This window comes from Dasypus novemcinctus, chromosome 16 (genome assembly GCF_030445035.2).
Source record: "Dasypus novemcinctus isolate mDasNov1 chromosome 16, mDasNov1.1.hap2, whole genome shotgun sequence".
Lineage (NCBI taxonomy): Eukaryota > Metazoa > Chordata > Mammalia > Cingulata > Dasypodidae > Dasypus > Dasypus novemcinctus.
In genome coordinates, this window is record NC_080688.1 from 73,551,527 (window position 1) to 73,567,451 (window position 15,925).

The 15,925-nt window shown below is 36.3% G+C and overlaps 1 protein-coding gene across 18 annotated transcripts in view; it reads left to right on the forward strand.

Annotated features, from left to right (window-relative positions):
- Nucleotides 1-15,925, forward strand: part of WDR7 (WD repeat domain 7) — a 439,870-nt gene that overhangs the window by 342,451 nt on the left and 81,494 nt on the right. The gene's annotated exons all lie outside the window — the stretch shown is intronic.

A 15,925-nucleotide genomic window follows, 5' to 3' on the forward strand; every position in this document is an offset into this window, starting at 1 on the left:
ACTTTTCAGCCAATAGAAATCTCTGTGCTACATTTTTACTGGAAAATTTTATATTGAATATAAAAATCAGTATAAGAATTTTATGTTTTTATAGTATATAATTGTTATAAACTGAAAACATTTTACATGTCAAAATGTAGTTAAATTGTTTATTTTTCTTTTAAAGTAATTTTAAATTTGGTTCTCAAAGTGTTTATAACTTGAAAGCACATTTTGTGGAAAATTTTTTATGTTCATGAATTCAGTAGAAATAGTATTTAATTTTTTCAAATATATTGTCTATAGAAAACAAAACAACCAGTTACTCATAATTACATTTTTCTTTCTAAGACAAATACAAATATATCCTTACTTATTTGCCATCTCATTTTGCTCATCTGAGTGTGTTGTAGTTTACAACTTTATTTCACACCGTAAGTTTCCTCAGAGCATTGACCTTATAATTTGCACTTTTCTGTCTTCTGTATTTCTTGATAATTCAGAAGTGTTTACTGAATTGATAGTACCCTATGGACTTTGCCAGATGTTTTCCCTATTCACAATAGACCCTTATTTCCTAGTCCCTTCATTTTGCAGTTTCTGACTTATGCCACTCAGGATTTAAAACAACCACAGGATAAAAAATTTTATGCTGTCGCCTGTATGTGTGTAGATGCATATTTTCTTGTGATGTAGATTAGTCATGTTAGAATACAGTAATTTTTTAAAAAGATTTATTTTCTTTATTTCTCTCCCCTTCCCCCCCAGCCCCCCAACCTCCCGTTGTCTGCTCTCTGTGTCCATTTACTGCGTTTTCTTCTTTGTCCGCTTCTGTTGTTGTCTGCCACATGGGAATCTGTGTTTCTTTTTGTTGCATCATCTTGTGTTATCAGCTCTCTGTGTGTGCGGCACCATTCCTGGCAGGCTAAACTTTCTTTCGCGCTGGGCGGCTCTCCTTACGGGGCGCATTCCTTGCACATCGGGCTCCCCTACATGGGGACACCCCTGCGTGCCAGGGCACTCCTTGCGCGCATCAGCGCTGCGCGTGGGCCAGCTCCACACGGGTCAAGGAGGCCCGGGGTTTGAACCACTCACCTCTCATGAGGTAAACAGATGCCCTATCCACTGGGCCAAGTCCGCTTCCCTAGAATTCAGTAATTTTTTTTTTTTAACATCATGCTATATTAATTCTGGTTTATTTTCTTAAAACTTGTATATATTATAACTTTTGTATAATTAATACTTGTAGCTGTTCTCTTCCCAGTCAGTTATTTCTAAGGAAATGTCTAAGTGAAAATGTCTGTAACTTAGTGGAGGTGATGAAGAAGCAGTTTTATTAAGGTTTATCTTACAGAATATTAGCAAAATGTTCCTTATAGCACCAACCACTGCTATGTAAATAAACCTCCTGAAGTTAATGTCAGTTGGTCAGTAATTATCAGACCTTAGCTGAAAAGTGGCCCACTTGAGAAGCAGCATCCTCAGTTCCTTAAGTCTCCTCAGTTTGCTGCATATCCATTTCTGTTTGCCATTGTTTAATCACTGGAGAGTTGGGATTCTGCATGCATGCTAAAAAGACATGTAGCTAAACTGAATTTTCAGTGCAAATTTTTTCTGTTTTGGCAGAACGTAATTACATTTTAAATTAATTTAATACTGAACACCTACCATCTTTCAGGTGCTAGCTAGGCCCTGAGGACACAATGATAAATAAGCTGATATCCTCAAGAAGCACAGGGTCAGATGGGGGAGGTTATCATATAGACAGACAATTCCAGGGTTCTGTGTTACATGCTGGACTAAAATTAGATACCATGGACAGAAGTTGGAAACAAATGGAATGTTTCAGTCTATTATGGGAGCCTGAGAAAGTTTCACAAAAGACGAGGCAGTCTAAACATAATATCTGTGAAAAATGCTTCAATAAAAGTTAAATGGAGAGATGGATTTGTCCTCCTTGGCTGGGGACCAGTCTAAGAAAGCTCCACGGAAGAGTTAATTGGTTTGGCTTTACAAAATAGATATATGCCAGCTTGACTTGTTGAGGGACCCAGACCAGCAAGTGTTTGGAGGCACAAAAAGGTATTGTGAGTACTTTTTTGGTACTGTGAGTACATAGTAGTGTGCCTGAGTGTAGGAGAAGGATAAAAGTCTAGTAGAGTTCCAGAGTAGAGGGCTTGAATTTCATACTAAGAAATTTGGCCATCATTCTATAGACAATGGGGACGCAGCAAAGCTTAAGCAAAAATTTATTATTCTTTTGCCAGAACACAGTTGATAAGACATAACCTTCTGAAACATCATATTCCTAACAAGCATTCACTGACTATCTCCTATTTTTAAAATGTAAATTATGTTTGGTTTATGAAGATATAAACCGCACAGGTCCATCTGTTTGAGAGTTAGACCATAAACATAGAAAGATGATTAATAATATAAGGTTGTAGCTTACACTAAATGTTAGTTGGAACAGACAGTAAATTATGGAGGACTCCAGAGAATTCTAAGATTGGACAGAACATTCAAAGTTACACAGGTTAATGCCACTCTACCTATTGGCTAATTTTTTACTAGGTTAATAAGTGAACAACAACAAAGAATTTATCAACGTTAGTTAAGATTATTTTATTGAATATCTGCCATATCCATACAATGGTATTGTGCCTTACAACACTTATAATAAATACTTTTCCCTAACTGTGAAACTGTAGTCAACGTCAATGATATGAATATCTGTGTTCTAGTCACGTCATACTTGTTTTAAAAGCCTTTATATACTTTCTTTTTTTTTCTTTCCTTTCCTTTACCTTTTATATAAGATGCTATGGGTTTTAACTTAGACTAACTTCCATAGTATTGCTATTTACCAATATTCAGTTGCCATGGTTGATATATCATAAAATGCTTTGAAGTTTCATCTAGTGTTCTTTTTAAATGAGGTATTTGTGAAAGCACCCAGAAAAATGCTTGTGATTTAGGTGTTTAAAGAATATTAATTTCTTTTTGGGTTTCTGTACCTTAAATTAATGTAAAACCTAAAATGTACTTAAGAAATTTTTTTTTTAAGATTTATTATATTTATTTCTCTCCCCTTCCCTAGTTCTCCGCTCTCTGTGTCCATTCGCTGTGTGTTCTTCTGTGTCCGCTGGCATTCTTGTCATGTGGCACCAGGAAACTGTGTCACTTTTTTTGTCGCATCATCTTACTGTGTCAGCTCTCCATGTGTGCAGCACCAATCCTGGGTGGACTGTGCTTTTTTGTGCGGGGCGGCTCTCCTTGCGGGGCGCACTCCTTGTGTGTGGGGCACCCTACACAGGGGACACCCCTGCATGACATGACACTCCTTGTGCATGGCAGTACTGCCTGTGGGCCAGCTCACCACACTAGTCAGGAGGCCCTGGTTATTGAAACCTGGACCCTCCATATGGTAGGCAGGTGCTCTATCAGTTGAGCCACAACTGCTTCACAGAAGAAATTAATTAATATATATTTTATATGTATAAAAAGTATACAACATTATTATCATGTTCATATATGTAAAATGATCGGTTTACTTCCAAAAATTTAAATAATCTTTAGCCAGCACTGTAAAGGTGATCTTCACATCTAAATTTAATTTAATTAAGAGCTAATACAATATCCTGAAGTTCAGTGAATATTTAAAAATTGGGAGTATTCTGACTTGGAATATACATAAAATTAACTATTTTCTTTTAGTCCAAAGATGAAATTGCACTTTGTGATGCTCAATCATCCTGAGTTTGCTTTTTTGTTTTTTGTTTCGTTTTGTTTTTTAATTTTATTGACTGGTGGACTTGTGATTCTGGTATGCATTTGGGTTTTCTATTTTAAGTTGAGGATTTAAAAGTTTTAATGTGTTAATTTTTCTAAGATTTTCTTTTATTTTTGTTGACTGATAGTTATTTCTTAAGTTGCGTATCAAAATAAAATTTCCATTTTTTTATTATGAAAGTCTTTTCATTTATTAATAATTTTATAATGATCTATAATGATTTATAAATTAAGTGGTGAATTCATCTCCCCAAATTATGTTGTTTATGGAATTTCTTTGCTTTCTGATATCCCTCCTCAAATGTATTTATTTAAAGTTTTAGCTACCATTGTAAATTCGACAGAAGGAAGGATTGATAGAAAAAGCTTGATTCTTCTTAATTTTTCCATATAATACCTTTTCTACCCATTGTTAAAACTTCTTGTTAATACCTTATGGTCAGAAATAGAAATGGGTTAGGACATATCCCAGTAAAATTTGACATTATTTCTGTATCATGAACCAAAACTCACTTGTTGGTATTAAAACATGAAGTTGTAGCAATGCATAATTCATAAAATAATAACACAATATTTTTTATTCATATAATACTTTACAGAAAGTACTATGTGCTTTAAAACTCATAAATTCTCATAGAAATTCTTTAAGAAATGCATTATATGAATTTTTAAACATTTTTTGAGAATTAGGTTGTGATATTAAAGTTGTAACTCTAAGATAAAGCCCAAGCCTTATTCCAAAAGCATAGTCCCATTGCTTTTGCTCTCCAATTTTAACCTTATTTATTTGTCTGCCCATTTATTATGCATGCCTGAGTGTAATAGCTACTCGACTTGTTCTATAAAAGATTTTAAGCAGCTTTTAAAAGTTTATATAAGATATAATGATAGTGTGGGAATTAAGACAAAAGAGTTCTTAGTGGCTTCTGTTCTGTTACATAAAACCTTGTTACATAAAGATCTTTCAGTTCTTATTTGTTTATATGTTGAAGAAACTCAGAATTTCTAAGGAAATACCTGAAGGTATTCCTTCAGCTCTTGCATTGCTGTGATGCGCCATTAGCTTTTAAAGACTTGCCCTTAGATAGCACTGAAGACTGTAACTTCAAATCCTTAATCAGTTTTTATCTAAAACTCAGTTGAGAAAAACAGAACACTTAACAAAGCTAGTTGAAAAAAGATGAGGTCCACTTATTCCTCTAGATATTCTAGATGCCTAGATTAAGGAAAACCATCTCTTTGGACCTCTTTGTCTGGGATCCTCCAGGGTTGCCTTCTCCAAGTTCCTCTTCAGCATTATGCCTGCATTTTGCATTAAGGAACCCTCCAAGAGATTGCCATAAGCAAACCATCAATACATTTATTGTAGGAATAATGTTATCATTCAGTATGTCATTTAGTGCCCCTGTATGAAGACTCAGTCAAGACATTTCTTTTAGAACTGGATGACAGGCATTTTTGTTTGTATCCTAAAGAGCATGTATGTTTTTTTCCTTCATATAACTGGTATTAATTTCAAAAATTGGCTTTGTCCTTTCAGCAGCTCAAAGACAAATTTCCTGCCTAACTTTAATAAATTATGTCTTATCTCTCTCCTCCTTCTTACCTCATCATTACACTCTCAGTCTTATTTTCCTTTTCCATTGTTTTCCTGTATTATATGCTATAAGCTTCCCTAAATCCTTTATGAGGGTCATGTGTGTGTGTGCATATATGCATATGTATATGTATACATATACATGTGTGCACATACATATACATACACAGATAGCATCTATTTTATTTTAAAAGTCATGGAAGCAAAAAATCATCATTGTAAGCATAACATCAGCTATAATGATGTTCTAAAAACAGAAAATGGTCTTTGTATTAACTGAAATATACTAGATCTTACTAGAATAGTTTATGTATCTGTATATACTTTTCTATAGTATATTCAGTAAAAGATGTAAAAATTGCATAGGTATAAGTGCTATACAATGTTTATAGTCATAGATTTAAATATTTCCTAATAGTTTACATTTTAGTTCCATAAGTATTACTAGTAATATAGTGGCATCTATTAATTATACAAGAAAAGTGCTTAGATTCCAATGCTCTTAAGAGAATATAGCACACACTTACTTTTAAACAATTTTACAAACTATAACTCAGATTTTTTATCACTATAACAAATAATGATATATTCTTATATAGGAATTAAACTGTATTCTTTTTAGAACACAGACACATTAGCAACAAGTTTATTTCACCACTGAATTAATATTATGTATATAAATAGCAGAGGAAAAGACAGAATAAGATAATATTTTTTAAATTAATCCTTCCAGATTCTCTCCAACCTCATTGGACTTTGCCTTCATCAGTCTCCTAGGTAATCTTCAAAAAAGCATCAACCAGCACAGATAATTGTTAGAGGCATAAGTACAGATGGTTCTGAATAATATACATTTAATTTTCTGGGATATAAATAATACGGCATCCTCAGTTTATATATACCCTAGACTTTAAGTAGAACCAACTCCTTTCAAGACTTGGAAGGATAAACATCACTGAAGTTTCCTCAAAGTTCACTGTTAAAATTTTCTTACCAGTTACCTTGCTACTGAACTTGAATATTCTTCTGTATTCCCTCCACACAACAGACCTGTTAACATTGAACATGATATACTTGACTCAATTTGATGATTTATTCCACTTTTGGTCACTGTATCAACAATGACTGATTTTATACTATAGTATTTGATACAGTAGCATAAAATATTAAAGTGTTGAGCTGTACTTTGGTGCACAGATGTTACTGAACTAAGAGAAAAGCACTATAGAATACACATGTGTGCATACACGTGTGTGAGATACACATATCCCAAACACAAATACTTATTCATTTTGCCAAAGTATTCTTTACTGATTTTGGATAGGGAAACTTAAGTTCTTATAAGCTCTTGCCTAACAAAGCTCAGTTAGAGATGAAGTATCTTCAAAAATAAAATTAAACTGTAATTTTAAAATGTAAGGTTGTTTTATTATATTCTTGAGGACTGGTAGTAGCATAATGCATAAAAAATGATTAGGGATTTTTAAATGAAATTGGAAGTTGATTGGAAAATATGACTTCATTTGAAGTTTTACAGATTTCAGAATTTTTTTTTTTGTACATCTAGATGTCTTTAATACTTCAAAATTTCAACATTTAACAGAAGATACAGTGTCAGTTATATCTAATTTAGCTTCTCATTTGTTGGGAATAAAGACCATCCATACATGCAGTATGTTACATACAAACGCTTGTGGCAAAGTGCTTACAAATAATAGCATGCAGCCATCTCTCTTACCTTGTCATTTAAGACATAACACAAACATTGTAAATATATGTATATAAACCATTTGTGGTTTTTTGCAAGAATGCAAGAATCCGAAACAGCAAGTCATGAAAGCAGCTTTTTTCTGTTTGATGTTGAACAACATAGTTAAATTTCAATCTGCATTTTAATATATTTGGTCCCCAAACCAAACACAATAGATGGTATAATTTGTCAATAAACAGTGCTTTTTCTTTCACAACTGATTAAAAAGAAATTAAATTAACTAATGCAAACAAAGCTCTTAGTGTGGCACCTGAAGCTATAAAAGCACAAAATAAATGTTATTATTTTTATTATTAAATTATCCGTTATTAAATGGGAAGAAGTTTAATTTGTTCTAATATATAATTGATATTATTAAATACTATGAGTGAAATAAACTATTATGTAAACTTTAACAAAGTACTGATCTAATTTCTAAGTTAAAACAATGTCCAAATTATATACCACTGAAATCATTCAGGACAACTCCCAAGTCCTGAAAATACCCCATATCGCACCTCTTCCTCCCTCTCCCTGCCTTCAGCGACTCCCGTGGCCACCATCTCCATATCAATGATACAGTTTCTTCCATTGCTAGAGTCACAACAGTTCTATAGTAGAATACCAGTAAGTCCACTCCAATTCATGTTATATTCCTCCATCCTGTGGACCCTGGGATGGCGATTTCCACTCCACTTATAAATTGAGAAGGGGCTTAGATCCCACGTGGCTGCTTGGAGTTATAGACACTCTCAATTCTCTGGTGTGGTGGTTGACCATTCTCACCTCCCCGTCAGCTGACCTGGGTAAGTCCAGAGAACTGGGGAAGGTAATGCATTTACATGCTGAGTTTGACTTAGAGAGTGGCCATGTTTGAGCAACATGAAGGCTCTCAGGAGGTAACCCTTAGGCACCCTGTAGCTCTAGTCCTAGTTGAAATTTCAAGCACTCAGGTTCATAAGCATAGTCATCAGTATCAAGGGCCCATCATTGGACCATTCTTCTTCACTGGTCTTTGCCCTTGCACTTGGGGGATTGTTGCTGTTCCATTGGAGAATGTGACAGAGCTCCCCCAGATGGGAACTCAGCACTCCCTCAGTTGTCATGTGTAACTCTATCCACTATGACAATACCCAGTGAACATCTGAACATATCTGTATGCATACCCTGGAGAACTCCCTCCCACCCATGCATCCCCAGTCAGTGACACCCATACCAGTTCTCCTCCCCTGCCATAGTTGAACCCCTCTATGATCCAAAACTTTTTCAAAAATGAAGCCTAATATATTGCCAAATTCAATTAGTAGGAAAATGAAATAGTATTGACAGGTTTAAAGATTAGAAATAGAATACATAATAATTTAGAAAAACTAAAATACAGTAAAAAATAAATTAGGGTATTATAAAATGAAAAATATCATAAAACTTTGTTTTTGACGTTTTGCCTTTCATCACAGTAATAGGTATTGCCCTGCATATACATTAGCAAGGCATTCTCTTCCATTCCTTCCTCAGTATCTGCATCCTTTTTTTTTTTTTAATTTTTAATTTTGCCTTCTAAAAAGTTTTAGATCACAGTAAAGTCACATATACAGTATGGGGGACTCCCATATACCCAACATCACACCCGTTTCTCTCTTCCCTAACAATGAATTTTTTGCATGTAGATGTTATATTTGCTACAGCTGATGTACAGATACTGAAACACAGCTACTAACCATGGTTCCATTATGGCTTACATTATGGTTTATATTTTAGACTGTATACTTTTCTAAAGTTTTGGTTACATTATAGTTTACATTTTAGACTATACACTTATATAAATTTTTGGTGAAATTTAGCATGGTTCATATCCATCATTGCACAATGTTGTGGCACACTTCCCTTGCCTACCAGTTATCCCTTCTTCCATCTATTCTTTTCCTCTCTCCCTCTCCCCTCAAGGCCCACAGCGGCAACCAAGCTTCTCTGCTTGACAGACAAGATTCATAGGTACATACAACAATGTTGAGGGCTTGACACTCTAGTCTGTCCTCCCACATTGAGAGCCACCCATGCTCTCAAGAAACACCCTCTCCTCTGTTTGAGAATATCAGCCCTCCCCAGGATGGGAGTACAACACGTTCCTGCACATCGTATGTGTCTCCACCCACTGATATAAGCCAGTATGATAAGATGAGCACTCACACACTCCCTAGAAGCCTGCCACAGTGCACCCTGTGCCTGATGCCCCCATCAAATACCTTAAACAAGTAACCCTTGCTTATTATATTTTCTAAAGAGTTTTCTCAATATTATAGTTTCCACCACATACCTGACATTCTCCCATGCTCATCCACTCCCCTCAAACCCTCCCTCCAATTCCATGGACCATTTGACCTCCCTCCCAACCCTAGCCCCGCTTAAGCCTGCAAAGCCCACCCAATAGTATCCCTGTGCCTCTGTCTTATCCATTCACTGCACAACTACTTACCTCCACTGTATCATAGATTTCACCCATATAGGTATCAGCTCAAAATCTTCCTCTCCCCCTCCCCCATTTCCTGTAAGCCTATCATCCAGTCTCTAGCTTTCTGAGACAGCTTGATTTGCTGAATTAATATCAGCGAGGTCATGTAGTATTGGTCCTTCAATGCCTGGCTTGCTTCACTCAACATAAGGTCCTCAAGATTCATCCATGTTATCACATGTGTTTGTATTGTATTCTTTCTTCCAGCTGAGTAGTATTCCATTATATGTACATACCACATTTGATTTATCCATTCATCTGTTGATGGGCATTTGGGTTGATTCCAACTTTTGGCAATAGCGAATAATGCTGCAATAAACATTGGTGTTCATATATCAGTGTGTGCCCTTATTTTCAGTTCTCCTGGGTATATACCCAGCAGAGAATTGCTGGGTCATATGGCAAATCTATAGCTAGTTTTTTTAGGAACCACCAAACTGTCCTCCAGAATAGCTGGATCTTTCTGCATTCCCACCAGCAGTGGATGAGGGTTCCCATTCCTCCACATCCTCTCCAACACTTGTAGTCCTCTGTTTTTCTAAAGAGCTGCCAGTCTAATGGGTGTAAGATGGTATCTCATTGTAGTTTTGATTTGCATTTCCCTAATATCTAGTGATGTTGAACATGTTTTCATGTGCTTTTTAGCTATTTGTATTTCTTCTTTGGAGAAGTGTCTGTTCAAATCTCTTGCCCATTTTCTGAATGAGTTGTCTTTTTATTTTTGAGATGTAGGATTTCTTTATATATGTTGGATATTAAGCTCCTATGCTATATATGGTTACAAAATATTTTCTCCCATTGGGTTGAGTAGGCTCTCTTTCCACTTTCTTGATAAACTTCTTTGAGGTACAAAAGGCTTTAATTTTGAGGAGGTCCTATTTATCTATTTTTTTCTTTCACTGCCCATGCTTTGGGTATGAAGTTCATAAAGCCATTTCCTATTACAAGGTCCTGTAGATGCTTCCCTACATTGTCTTCCAAGGTCTTTATGGTCTTGGCTGTTATATTTACATCTTTGATCCATCTTGAGTTGATTTTTGTATAAGGTGTGAGATGGTAATCCTCTCTCATTCTTTGCATATGGATAACCATTTCTCCAAGTACCATTTGTTGAAGAGGCCATTCTCTCCCAGTTGAGAGGGCTTTGTGGCCTTGTCAGATATCAGATGACTGTATATGATGGGATCTATATCCAAACTCTCAATTCGGTTCCATTGGTCAGTGTGTCTATTGTTGTGCCAATACCATGCCCTCTTGACCACTATGTTTTGTTTTTTTTTTCCCTTGGTTACAATTCATGTTTATTTCCAAATGTTTGGAGCTGGATCTATGGGAGCCAAGGTACCTTTAAGATCCAGGACCTGCTGCTCCCCCCAAATGTCAAGGACTGACATTTGATGCCAGCATCCCTAGTCAGCTTATGGATGACTCACTTCCCTGCGTCCCCCAGTCCCCAGGCCCACCCACCCACCCACTCAGGTCCTGTAAGCTCCTTCATGTTGACAATGGCAGCTGGGACTTCCCAGGCCCCCTGTGCCTGGCAGAGCACAGGAAGGCCCCGCGCGGTCCCTGATAGAGCCTCCAGCAGCTGGAGCCTCCTCCTCTCCACTCGGGGCAGTTGCCTGCTGTCCTAGGCTGCATCTTGGTGCTGGTGGGCAGTGGGCGCACCTCCCCTCGTGAGCTTGGGGGTGGCTGAGGAGCTGAGGTGGGGCACCCAGGTAGTGTGATTCCTCCAACTTCATTTTTCTTTTTCAATATGTCTTTGGCTATTCAGGGTCTCTTTCCCTTCCAAATAAATTTCACACTTAGTTTTTCCAGTTTAGTAAAAAATGCTGTGTTGATTTTTATTGGAATTACATTAAATATGTAGATCAGTTTTGGTAGGATAGACATCTTAATGATATTTAATCTTCCTATCCATGAACAGGGAATATCCTTCCATTTATTTAAGTCTTCTTTGATTTCCTTTAACAGTGTTGTGCAGTCATCTAAGTCTTTTACATCTTTAGTTAAATTTATTCCTAGGTATTTGATTTTTTAAGTACTATTGTAAATGGTATGTTTTTTCTTGATTTCCTCCTTGGATTGCTCATTACTGGTGTACAGAAATGCTACTGATTTTTGCACATTGGTCTTATAACCTGGGACTTTACTGAACTCATTTATAAGTTCTAGAAGCTTTGTTGTAGATTTCTCAGGGCTTTCGATTTATAGGATCATGTCATCTGCAAATAGTGAAATTTTGACTCCTTCTTTTCCAATTTGGATACCTTTTCTATCTGTTTCTTACCTCAGTGCTCAGTCAAGTACTTCTAACAGTGTTAAATAGGAGCAGTGGTGGGCATCCTTGTCTCATTCCTGATCTTAGGGGGAAGGATTTTAGTATTTCACCATCGTAAATGATGTTAGCTGTGGGTTTTTCATATATACCCTTGATCATGTTCAGAAAGTTTCCTTCTATTCCTGTCTTCCGCAGTGTTTTTTTTTTAATTAATTGATTGAAATGTATCACCCAAACACAAACATACATAAACTATAAGTGTATAGTAATAGTTGTGAAGTTACAAAACAAACATATATAACATCATAGAGGACTCTCATAACTCACCCTACCGCTAACACCTTACATTGTTGTTAAACCTTTTTAACTAATGATTAAAGAGCCTTGTCAAAATATTACTACTAACCAAAGTATTTTCCCCCACTCTTTGTGCATGGGGCACCCTACACAGGGGACACCCCTGTGTGACACGGCACTCCTTGTGCGTGGCAGCACTGCGCGTGGGCCAGCTCACCACATGGGTCAGGAGGCCCTGGGTTTGAATCCTGGACTTCCTATATGGTAGAGAGAAGCTCTATCAGTTGAGCCAAATCTGCTTCCCCCCCTTTTTTTTTTAATTATTTTTTTAATATATATTTTATGCCAGGAGTTGTAAACTTATAAAACAATCATGAACATGTGCAAAATTCCCAAACAACACTCCCTCCATCAACACACCACATTGTGGTGGAACATTTCTTACAGATAAAATAATATCATCTGATTGTTACCCTATCCATAGTATACATTTGGCTCACATTTTCCATTCTGCCCCATTATCAACCCAGTATATCTTTGGCATAGATGCAAGAATATTATATTATTACTGCTAACCACAGTCCATAGGTCACTCCAGTTGTATTTTTCCCATGAGTTCCCATACCCTGCTGTAGTAACATACATTTGCTCTAACTCAAAATGGACACTCTTGCATCTGTACCATCAACCACAATTCTCATCCACCACCTCTTGGTTTACTGTGCTATTGAATTCCTAGATTATTCTCTAGCACTCTGTCACTTGGCATTTACATACCTAGACTACCATTTTCAGTCATATACCCATTTATAAACTAGCTATTACTCACTATTTGTTACCATCAATTGTATACATTTCCACACTTTTACAGTAAAGTTAATTAAAACTTCTACATACATTAAACATCAGTAGTCCATCTCAGTCCTCCTCTTATCTCCTTTAAGAGTCCACCACCTACCACCAGGTCTTATCGATATTTTCCAATAATTTCTTCTAGAAGTTTTATGGTTCTTGCTTTTATTTTTAGGTATTTGATCCATTTTGAGTTAATTTTCGGATAAGATGTGAGATAAGGGTCCTTTTTCCTTCTTTTAGGTATAGATATCCAGTTCTTTTAGCACTATTTTGCTGAGTGGACTGTTCTTCCCAAGCAGTGTGTATTTGACAGGCTAGCCAAAAATCACTTGACCATACCTGTGAAGGTCTGTTTCTGAACCATCAGTTTGGTTCCGTTGGTCTGTGTGTCTGTCTTTATGCAAGTAACATGCTGTTTTTACCACTGTAACTATGTAATATGATTTAAAGTCTGGAAATGTGGGTTCACTTTTCCTTTTTTATGATGTTTCTGGGTATTCAGGATCCCTTACCCTTCCAAATAAATTTGATAATCATGTTTTCCATGTTTGTTTTTTTTTACTGGTGGAATTTTTGTCAGGGTTGCATTGAATCTGTATATCAATTTGAGAAGAATTGACATCTTAATGATATTTAGTCTTCCAATCCATGAGCATGGAATGTTCTTCCAGTTAATTTAGGCCTTTTTAGATTTTTTTTAACATTAGGTTGCAGTTTCTGAATACAAATGCTTTACATTATTGGTTAAGTTTATTCCTGACTATTTGGGTTTTTTCTGTCATATTTCATTTTCACCACTCTTTTGACACTTTTAGTTACTTTTATTGATATAATATTCATTTCTAGACTCTCTTCCAGGCCTCTCTCTCCTGTTTTTTCTTTTCAGTCTCTAGCACACCCTTTAGTATTTCCTCAAAATCTAGTCTCTTCCTTAGAAATTCTCTCGGTTTCTGATTATCTGTGAATATTCTAATCTCACCCTCTTTTTTGAAAGACAGTCTTGCTGGATATACAATTCTTGGCTGGAAGGTTTTCTCTTGTAGTATCTTAAATATATCAGACCACTGTCTTCTTGCCTCCATGGTTTCCGGTGAGAAATCAGCACTTAATCTTATTAGGTATGCCTTATGTGTTATGCATTGCTTTTCTCTTGCTGTTCTCAGAATTTTCTCTGTCTTTAACATTTGATATTCTGATGAGTATGTGTCTCGGACTTGGTCTATTTGGATTTTTTCAGATAGGAATACCTTGTGCTTCTTGAAAATGGATATCTATGTTCTTCAATAGGGTTTGGAAATTTTCTACCATTATCTCTTAAAATATTCCTCTGCCCCTTTTCCCCTCTCTTCTCCTTCTGGGACACCCATGAGACATATATTTGTACATCTCTTGCTATCGTTTAGTTCCCTGAGACCATGTTCAGTTTTTTCCATTCTTTTCTTCATCTGTTTTTTGTATATTCACTTTCAGAGGCCATTTCTTCAAGCTCACCAATCCTTTCTTCTGCCTCCTCAAATCTGCTATTACATGATTCCAGTGGTTTTTTTTTTATTTTATTTATTGTGCTTGTCATTCCCATAAGATCTGCTATTTTTTATGTATGCTTTCAAATTCTTCTTTGTGATCATCCAGTGTCTTCCTAATATCCTTAATCTCTTTGGCCATCTCATTGAACTTATTAAGGAGATTTGTTTGAACATCTATGATTAGTTGGGGCTCCCCTACGTGGAGGACACCCTTGCGTGGCAGGGCACTCCTTGTGCGCATCAGCACTGCGCATGGGCCAGCTCCACATGGGTCAAGGAGGCCCGGGGTTTGAACCGCGGACCTCCCTTGTAGTAGACAGACGCCCTAATCACTGGGCCAAGTCTGCTTCCATCTCCGTCATTTTTGAATGAAGCTTTGCTGAATAGAGTATTCTTGGTTGGAAATTTTTTTCTTTTAGTACATTGACTATGTCGTACCACTGACTTCTTGCCTCCGTGGTTTCAGCTGAGAAATCAGCACTTAATCTTATTGAGCTTCCCTTGTATGTGATGATTCTCTTTTACCTGGCTGCCTTCAATATTTTCTCTTTGTCTTGAGCATTGGATAATTTTGTAAGTGTATGTCTTGGGGTAGGCCCATTGGGATTTATACTGTTTGGGGTGTGCTGTGCTTCCTGGACATGTACATCCATCTCCGTTAATAGGTTTGGGAAGTTTTCAGCCATTATTTCCTCCCAACACCCTTTCTGTCCCCTTTCCCTTCCCTTTTCCTTCTGGGATGCCTATAATGCATGCATTTTGTGTTGCCATTCAAATCCCTGAGTCCCTGTTGAATTTTTTCTATCTTTTTATCTATCAATTCTACAATCTGTTTGATTTCAGATGTACTGTCTTCCACATCACTAAATCTTTCCTCTACTTTTTCAAATCTGCTGTTATTTGCTGGGAATATATTTTTGATTTCTTGAATGATGCCATTCATCACCATCATATCCGTTATTTTTTTGTGTATGTTTACAATTTCTTCAGTATGCTCTCCAAGTGTTTTCTTAATATCCTTAATCTCTTCCTTCACTTCTTTAAGTTGGTCCATGATTTTTGATTGGAGAACTTTGATTAGTTATTTGATGTTCTGCTCCTCTTCCTGGTTTTTAATTTGTTCATTGGACTGGGCAATGTCTTCCTGATTATTGGTTTGGTTTGTACTTTTTTGTTGCTGTCTGGTCATCATTTTATCTTGGTGGGTTCATTCTGTTGATTACCATCCTTCTCTAGTCTCAGGTTTTTTAGGCACTGTTTGTGTTAATTTTTTTCTTTGACACTTTGTTCTTCTTATTCTATTACCTTGTTGTTGTCTACATTACCTTAAGGAAAAAGA